The sequence below is a fragment of the Cebus imitator genome, unplaced genomic scaffold (genome assembly GCF_001604975.1).
Source record: "Cebus imitator isolate Cc_AM_T3 unplaced genomic scaffold, Cebus_imitator-1.0 Scaffold24, whole genome shotgun sequence".
NCBI classification, from domain to species: domain Eukaryota; kingdom Metazoa; phylum Chordata; class Mammalia; order Primates; family Cebidae; genus Cebus; species Cebus imitator.
The window spans coordinates 5,425,260-5,434,842 of NW_016107339.1; the positions used below are offsets into that span (position 1 = coordinate 5,425,260).

The 9,583-nt window shown below is 35.9% G+C and overlaps 1 protein-coding gene across 4 annotated transcripts in view; it reads right to left on the reverse strand.

Moving 5' to 3' along the window:
- ZNF385D (zinc finger protein 385D) overlaps positions 1 to 9,583 on the reverse strand; it is a 691,222-nt gene that overhangs the window by 5,976 nt on the left and 675,663 nt on the right. The window lies entirely within an intron of this gene.

Below are 9,583 nucleotides of genomic sequence, written 5' to 3' on the forward strand. Positions count from 1 at the left end.
AATTCTCCTGCCTCAGCCTCCTGAGTAGCTGGGATTACAGGCACATGCCACCATGCCCAGCTAATTTTTTGTAGTTTTAGTAGAGACGAGGTTTCACCGTGTTGACCAGAATGGTCTCGATCTCTTGACCTCGTGATCCACCCGCCTCGGCCTCCCAAAGTGCTGGGATTACAGGCTTGAGCCACCGCGCCCGGCCAGAAATGATTCTTAACTTCTGAGTCACAGGCCAGCTTTTCAGAATCACTAAATATTAATGAGGAAAACATGTTGTAAAGGGCACTCGAGGTCACTGCAGGTCACCTTATATTAAGGAAGGGACAATAAATAAATTAAACAGGTTTCTAGCCACATGTTTCCCTTCTTCAAAATGATTATGTGTTACTACATCCAATATAAAAATTATTCATTTTTACAACCTAGATTGCCTATTTTCAACGTCCATATTCATATCTATTCTTATTAAAATGTTTATATTTCAACACTAGAGAAAGGAAAAAGTCAATATCTCACAGGAAGATTGGAGGAATTGAAACGTGGAGCCAGAGAACTGCTCCAGTGTAAAGACCGTGTTGCTTCACAGGGGCTTATTTGCGGTCATCTCCTTTGCAATATAGTGAGCACAAATGCTCTCCACTACAGCTGCAAATGGCATAATTGGGAGGATGGCAAAGAAAAAAAAAGTCCTAGGGAACAAGGAACAAATATGTAGGTGATTATGGAAACTTCTTTATCCTAACAGATGATTTTGTACTATTTTTTTTTTTTCTATGCAGCTTCTTCAGTGACACTGAGAAGCATTAGTAGGGCTAGTTTAGTTGATGAGTGTCTAAGAAGTCGGTAGGAGATTGACTCTCATCCTGATTCTCTGGAGGCATTCCAAATTCACTGTTGGTTAATATTTTCTGTGATTGGTAGCTGGTGTTTTAGAGGTGGAAGCTGAATGGGTCCAAATACTATTTTAACCTATTCAATAATATTCAAGTAGTTTATGTTGATTGGGAAGATAAAAAAGCCAGGCAGAGGTAGCTTGTTTCAGCATTGAGTATTAGGTGTTCAGGAAATAATGGAAAATTTAAAAGATTTGGCCCCAGTTGTAGGGCTTAGCAATAGCAGGCAAAGATTCAGAAAATATGGTGCTTCTCAGAATATCTTTGGCAAGCTAAGACCCATCTATGTCATGTTTCTAGAGGAAGAACAGAAATGGGACATATGTGAACATTTTAGAAATATCCATCTTTTCAGAAAGTCATTGGGCTTTTAGAATTATTATTAAAGTATAGTCTCTCCATAGAAGCTAGAAAAGATAGGACAATTAAAAATGTCCATCCCTTCGTATCTTATAAACACACACATACACACACATGCACATGCACACATACACAGGTATATATATGATTAAAAATGTGGCAACATTAGGAAGGGAACTTCAACTAATAGCTTTGACTCTAGGGTTACTATTCACCATTAAATGGGGTAGGACTTTTATACAGTATAACCTCATACATTTAGTAACACATTGCCAGTCATAATTAAATAATTATTAGATGGTTTTATAAGATCTTACAGTTTGAGTAGGCAGTAACGGTAGCTGTATTTCCTCCAAATACAGCTAAAATTTAGTAAAATGTACTCTTAATTATAAAGCATCTAAATTTATGAGATAAAACATGCATTAATATAAACATAATTGCTATTCTATTAGAAGAACCTGTTTGTATTAAACCTGTAATACATTTCAGATACTGTGCTAAATTTTTTACCTTCTCATTGCTACTACTGCACTATATTCCTTCCTTTGAGATTCAGAGACTCTGAAAGGAGCTAAGTGGACTAGTTTTTCTCTATCGCTTGTAAAAGGCAGGCACTGACAAATACCTTCACTTGAAGCTTCGTGATTTCTGAAAGGTGAAATCATACTCCACCCACAGTTTAAATTAAGCAAGGTATAAGGCTCCAAGAAATTCTACTTTTTTTGTTGTTGTTGTTGTTTTCTGCTTGTTTATTTTGGAATATTTTGGGGAAAGATACACATTACTCTTATATCTGTAAAAATCAAGTTAACATGGGGGCAAGAGGCTAGCCTTCCCTTTCATTTCTTATCATCTTTACAATTCCTCATTTTAGTTGGCTTTCAAGTTTGGTACTGGCATAAAGGACAAATAGGAAAACAAGAAAACTGGCAAATGATTTTAAAAAATCAAATAAATCATACATTAGAAATAATTGATTAGGTCATAAGAGTAAGTGAAAAAATTTTAAGGAAAAAAACTCAAATTCCACAAACTAGAGGTATATCAAAATATTAATATTAGTTATCATGTACCAGACTTTTATCTTCTATTTGTGTATATGCATTTTAAAAAGTTGAGATAAGTTAGCTAAAGTGGCTTTGTATAAAATTCCTGTGAAATTATATATATATATACTTCTAGAAATGCACATGATTTTTAATGACAGCGTAGACTTGTAATACATAGAGATGATATATTTAACCATTATCTAATATTAGACATTTGTATTATTTCCTTTTATTTCCCTATATAATTATATTGTAATGAGCATCCTACTCATTAAATCTTTTATCACATTTTTGATTGTTTCCTTAGGATAGCTTTTCATAAGTGGTATTATAGGGACAAAGAATATAACTATTTTTAAGCCTCTCGATTCAAACTGCCAAATTATTTTCTAAAAATTACAAAGAAAGTTTCAGAGGGCTTTACTCTGGGAAAGACTAGTTGGTATAGTCTGAAAAATTTTCTCCTCTCTAAAATAAATTTGAATGTCTCTAAGTTTAGTTTTTCAGAAGGCTCATTAAATACTATTTAATAGCATTTGACTATATCCTTAACAAACTCATGCAATTGCCAGCAATAATTTAGTTAACATCATATTGACAAGTTCAGTGATTCAGCTTACAGACAAATGGCCAATAAAGTGGTCAGTCTCCATACAAACGCAAAGGTTTTTTTTTTTTTTTTTTTTTTTTTTTTTTGATAAGGCGTTCGTTTATGATATTCAGTATAGTAGCATTATAACTGTTGGGTGTACTAAGGAAGGAAAGCTCTCTCAAATCTACCCGGAATGTGTAATTAGTATCAAATGCTTCCATGTGTTCTTTTTAAACCTCTAAATAGCAAATTAACCTTTTATTATCTTGACCTCCTACACAGTATGCATTGTCCATGTTAATTTGTTCCTAAAGAAAAAAAAACTCTGGTTTACATTATCAGAATATCAACACACATTAAGCACCTGGAATGACATCTAGGTATCAGGTGACCAAATATCCACCCATTTAAGGAAAAAAATATATATATCATTTCTATTAGTTCCTTGGTTGAAAGTCCAATTTGCAAAGGTGAAAATAGAGACAGAGGAAACAAGAAATCTAAAACAGAGGAAAAAATAGCCACGCTGTTTTTCAGAAATGGCTCTGGAGTGAAAGCTCTGAGGTCATTACGGGGTAGGAGCCAAGCTGCACAAAGGACCTTATGACGAAAGGAGACCCAGGGAAGAGCTCTGAAGGCTGAGGGACCCAATGGGCAGAACACATGGCTTATCTGATAGTGGAGACAAATGTGCGAAGTCAATATAGCAACAAGCCTTGAAATTCCAGCATATGAAAAGAAATACCAAACATCCAGAAAGCTTTTTTAAAAATTATAATGCCCTGAAAGTCTGACTATAGAAAACACTAAGGCTCTCCCATGCTTCTGTAGACACACACTGAAAAATCTTTATATGCACCCATTTCTTCTCTTTAAAAACAAGGTCCTTCCTAAGGCCATGGAAAATACATTGTGTTTATATCTACTCCCCAAGAAAGCCTAGTGAAAAGGTCTTAAACTTATGCAACAATTAATATATGGACAAATTAATCACAGTGCCATCGTACAACTGCAACATAGTTGTGTCTTATTTATAAAAGTAGTGCTTTTGTTTGCTTTTTGTGTAAACTAGTTTTTTTTTTTTTAATTTTTTTAATGAAAGCAACAGACGCTCTTGGTAGAAAATTCAAAGAGCACAAAAGTATATAAAGTAAAAAGCAAAAGCCTGCCCACCTATCAACTTTAAGCTCCAAGTCCTCAGTAGTAACACATTTTCACATGTAAACTTTCAGAAATGTTTTAAATATCAGTGATTTTATATGAGGCATAGACAGGAAAAATGACACAGGTTGAACATTCCACTGTTTTGCACATTAAACCTCCTTTAACAGGATGGTCATATACAACAACATAGAAAATGCATCTTGACACGTTTCTGAAGTCACTCATTCTGGCTGTTAATCAGTGAGGAGTCATCAAATGTGAAGTCAGTAAGCCCTAAATGCTCACAGGATGTAAAAATTCTTTTTATTAGGTAATATACCTCAAATCATTTACATCACAATCCCCCAAACATATTATTTATGAATTATAGCTCTAGTACACAGAAACTCCTTTGATGATAAAAATATTCTATAGCTATACAAATGTATGGCTAATATGGTAGCCATTAGCCATGTGTAGTTTTTAACCACTTGAGATGAGGACACTACAACAGAGAAATAGGACTGGCAATTAATTTCCATTTTAGTAGCCACCCGAGGCTAGTGGCTGCCATTTTAGGTAGGATAGCTCTAATGTTCAAATATGCTCTGTATGGCCATGTGGAGCACAGAGCCGTATGAGGCTAATGTTTCGTTAATCACTTGTAGAAAGTTTAAAGAAGTTACAACAGAAGACTGTAATAAAAAAAAGTCTCTATCTTTATTTTCAATTAAAGTGAAGCCTATCATTACCCTAGAAGATGCTGAATAGAAGTGGCAATTTGGGCCTTATCATGGCTGGGTTCAGGCCGGTCTCCCACGCTGATGCTCTGATTCACTCCTCGCATATACTACCTTTTGCACAGTGCCTGGCACATAGTAGGCACTCAGAATATTTGTGGAAGGGAGGAGGACATTCTAAAAAATTCTATTTTTAAAATTATTATATAATAAAATTGACTTGTAAATATATAGTTCAGGAATTTTAACACATATATAGATTGGAATAACCACCATCACAATAGCAATAAGGTCATGAACACAGACCACAGCTGAATGGCTTAAATGAGCTTTTCACATGAAACAAGTATGTATTTCATTTCTGAACACAGAGTCACTTTTAGCCATGGACTTCTTGGTCTTGCTCATGTTGTATTTTCAGTGTCTAACACATAGCAGATAATCAAGGAAAATTAACTGAGTTATTAGATATCAATACAGATTGATAAAACAATACATTTGTGAAAAGAAAGTTATGAGCTCAGCCTCTAGAATTATGTAGGTCAGATTTTGCCTCCATTAGCTGGGTGAGGTTAGGTTTCTTTTGCTTCAATATCCTCATTTATTTTTTTAAGAAAGGAAATCATCTGCTCTATTGAAGTGTTGTATTAAATGCATTTATTGTTTTAAGGATTATTCTTGACACTTTGATCAGCTCAATAAATTTTAATCAATCTTCACCTTCTTTTTTACATTGTTGCTTTTGTTAAGGCAAAATTTTAGAACTCTCTAAGCATTTTAAAATGTAGTAAAGTCTGTCATTTGATAACTATCTTTTCTGCATAGTGAAACTTGGTGAAGGGATAGAATAAGCTCTGTCTAGAGATATAAAACAAAAACTAGAATGTGTTTCACAAAAATTATTCAATGTTACTGCTTCAAGTCATTACCAGAAAAATCTGCCCAAATTAGTAATGAGCTTTAACTATAAAGGATCTCAAAGGTATTTTTCCCCTCAAATTATACAGAGAAAACAATAAAAATTAGACAAATAAAGCATTACCTACTAGGATATTTGGGCGAAATTTTTTAAAAGAAAAAGACAAAATACATTTTTTATAGTATTTGTATCTATAGCATACAAGTTGAGGGAAGGGCTTCCAAACATCTTTAAGACTATGTCCTCTTAAGATGTTTAAAATAATTCTTGGACTGTGCTGTAAACACCAGTCAAAAGGTAGGTCAAAAGAGGTACTTCCTGTATTCCAATCTTATGGAATACATAAGAATTGTGAATGAGTATCTTTGTATACTCCCCTGTTGTTTTTTATTTTTATACATATCAATTAACTGGAACTTCAAATGGTTACATACTAATGAAAAATCCAAAGGGAAAGCAAATGAAATCACACAATTGACCCTCAAATAATGCCAGCAGCAGCTGAGGCCATGCTAATAATTATGACATAATAATTGATCCTGAACTATGCCAATATGACTTCTTAACCCCATTAGTAACAGAGAAAGAGAAAGAGAGATAGAGAGACAGATATAGCATAAAAGCCCAGAGAGGACAACTGGCTTGCCCAAGTCCAGATAGAGCCGTTCCCTGCATATCTGGGGGTAAAACTTAAGTCTTATCACTTCTACTCTGTTCTGTTATCCCATACCACTGATAGTGTTTCATGGAAGTTGCATTCCCAAAATTTGCCTGTGGTATTTGTTTAGAATTAAGAATGGATTTTCTAAGATTGAAAAACATGTTTTGGAAGATCATTGACTGTTCCCTCGTAGATGCACAGTTTTATGCTTAATGCTACAGATCCTATTTTATGTATATAATGTGTTTCTAAAGGGGAAAAACAAGAAAAACACTTATAACTATTATTTGGATGCAGGGGAAACATCTCCCCACCCGGCAGCCTGGCTGCTTCACATCAGAATTGGTCTTCACACCTGGTTCCCTGAAAATACAATCCAATCCTAACACTAGCTTTCTAGTACCTGGCTCTGAAAGAAAGCAGAGAGGGGCAGGGATAAGTGTAGGAGACAGTGGAGTTGTAAAAGTGGGGCATTGATTTCAGTCTTCTCCAAATGCAGACAATGGGAGGGGGTATATTTGAAGACAATTTAGAAAACAACAATTAAATGGACTAAATGGCCTAGGCAATCTACTTTCTACCAGCACTGTGATCTGGTAACCCTGAATAACATCAGTGATAAAGGACTACTCCCTAAAAAATATTTTGTTAGTCTATATTTTAAACAATTGATGTGGTTACCATTAAGATTTAGCGTATATTAAATTAGCAGCTTTTCAATACTTATAATAGACACCACATGAGCTCTGGACACACACAAATTCAGTAATAAGTTTTTGTATCATTAGTAAGTTGATAAAAGTTCCAAATACTTTGAGCTCACCAAGGGCACAGTTCATGCATTCAAGTCCTGTGGTATTAATCTGTTTTAAAAAGTGTAAACATTAGATTATAAATTGACAATGACAGCACAGTGATTATAAATATGAAAAAATAGAATTGGAATTTATTTAATTGTATCATTTTATGTGACCAATAGAAGTTTTTGTTTAACACAATGAAATGGAGTGCAAGCCAGAAAGTCTAACAGTTTCATTTGGTCAGCCCCAATTGTCCAACTTGGTAACTGGCTACATGATGCATTCTGTTTGAGCAGCCTTCCCTTCCCTCTTTCTTTTACCCACTCCCTTAACTTCCTTCACCTCCCTAAGAAACTATTTGCCCTAAAAGCTTTGCCTCCAGCTCTGCCTTTTGAGAGAGTCCAAACTGAAACACACCACAATGATCATAGGGCAAATCCTACACCTGTGGCTCCTATTCCTGGAAGAAGAGCAGATACCTCTAGATTTTCTCTTCTTTATTTTGTGCCTGGGATTTCCCCATGCCACACCCTAGGAAGAAGCTACGGAGGGAGCCAGTATGCATGTGCCAGTTGTTCAGTATGGGTAAGATCACATTCACATTTATTCACATCTACAGGAAATCCTAGACATGGTGAGCCTCCTAACACTGTTCCAGTTACAAATAATAGAGCTGAATCTGGAGGTGAAAGATGGTGGACAAGGGAGGTCAAACAGCATCTATTTATGTATCTTTTCTTCCGTTGCTACCCTCAGTCCTGACACAGTTTGCTAGTGCAAGTCTAAGGAGAACTCTAAAGCAAGCATTAGGCTGGGATTTTGGAGTGGGTTCTTTTCAAATGAAAAAGATCTCTGAGGCAGGAAGGAAATACAGGGAAAAGGAAACTCAAGGAGCAGCTTAGAAAGAAGGCAAGTGGCTATAGTCTGGCTGACTAGGCTTAAGGTTTAGAGAGAACACTCTTATAGGGGTATTCAAGTAAAGGGTGACAGCCACATTTCACCTCCTTGAACTCGTGGGTAAGATTGTTAGAGTAGTTCTCAGACCTGCCTGCAAAATACTGAAGTTTCCCCTCACCAAACAAGCTACAGCTTCCCATGACTTGGATATAGTAATTGGAATCCTTGGGCATAGCGCCTGGGTACATATATTTTTAAAGCTCTGGGGTAATTTTGACACACGAAGTAGAGATAAGGACCTGGGAGTAGAATAGGAAAAATGTTGACCTAATTTGACAAGTAATTTCTTCTTTGCTTCTTAATCAGATGTTTCTAATAATGCAAAAAGGACAACTCCCCAATTTTTTCTTTCTTTCTTTTCTCTTTTTCTTTTTTTTTTTTTTTTTTTTGAGACAGGGTCTCACTGTCAGCCAGGCTGGAGTGCAGTGGCATGATCATGGCTCATTGTAGTCTCATTCTCTTAGGCTCAAGAAATCTTCTCACCTCAGCCTGAGGAGTAGCTGTAACTATAGGCACATGCCACCATGCCCAGCTAACTATTTTTTTGTAATTTTGTGTAGAGATGGGAGGTCTCTCTGTTGACCAGGCTGATCTCAAACTCCTGGCCTCAAGTGATTCTTCTACTCTGGCTCCCAAAGTCTTGAGATTACAGATGTAAACCACCACACCCTGCCGAAATTCTTGATAAATAAACTCTAGTCTCAAAGGACATACTGTGTTTATCTGTCGAAATTGATGCCTCCTCAAAATGAATGTGTTTCTCAGTCACTCAGTGGAATGGGCAAGAATTCCTGAGAAATAAATGGACTGCAAATAGTGTTTATCCTCTCTCAAATATCTTGCATCCAAGAGGAAATGTATTTGCATGAATAAACACATGGAAAATCTGCAAGGTATAGATTCTGCCTTAAGGCCAGGTACTTTTCTGTGTTTCTTAGTACCTGAACTCATGAACTCTCTCTCACTACAACTAATGTTATACGCAGGAGGAAGATATGTGCTGAAGGAATTGTTCTCCATCTGCTATTACCCCTTAGAGTCTTGAAATCAATACTTGAATATTACTAGTGCAGCACGATGACTGGTCAATGACTCAACATACAGCTGCAATATTAACTCAGGCTATGAGTCACAAATGATTCTTTTTCTGTTATAGTTGCTGATAGAGCCCTGGCAATGAACCCTGTCTTTTAGAGAAAAGTTGACCTTGGCAATGAATCCAGTGTTTAGAGAAAAGCTGACAGTTGTTTGAGTGTGTGTGTGTGTGTGTGTGTGTGTGTGTCTGTCTGGGGGGGGCATATATATATATATATATATACACATACACACACGTACAGAGCAGCAAGATGGAACCAAAATATATGGGTATATTAGGAGAGCATTTTCTCCTGGCTTGTTAGTATTCCAGTATTTTCCTTCCTGCTATTAGAATTAGTGTTGAAGTCAGACAGATGTGGGTTCAAATCATGATT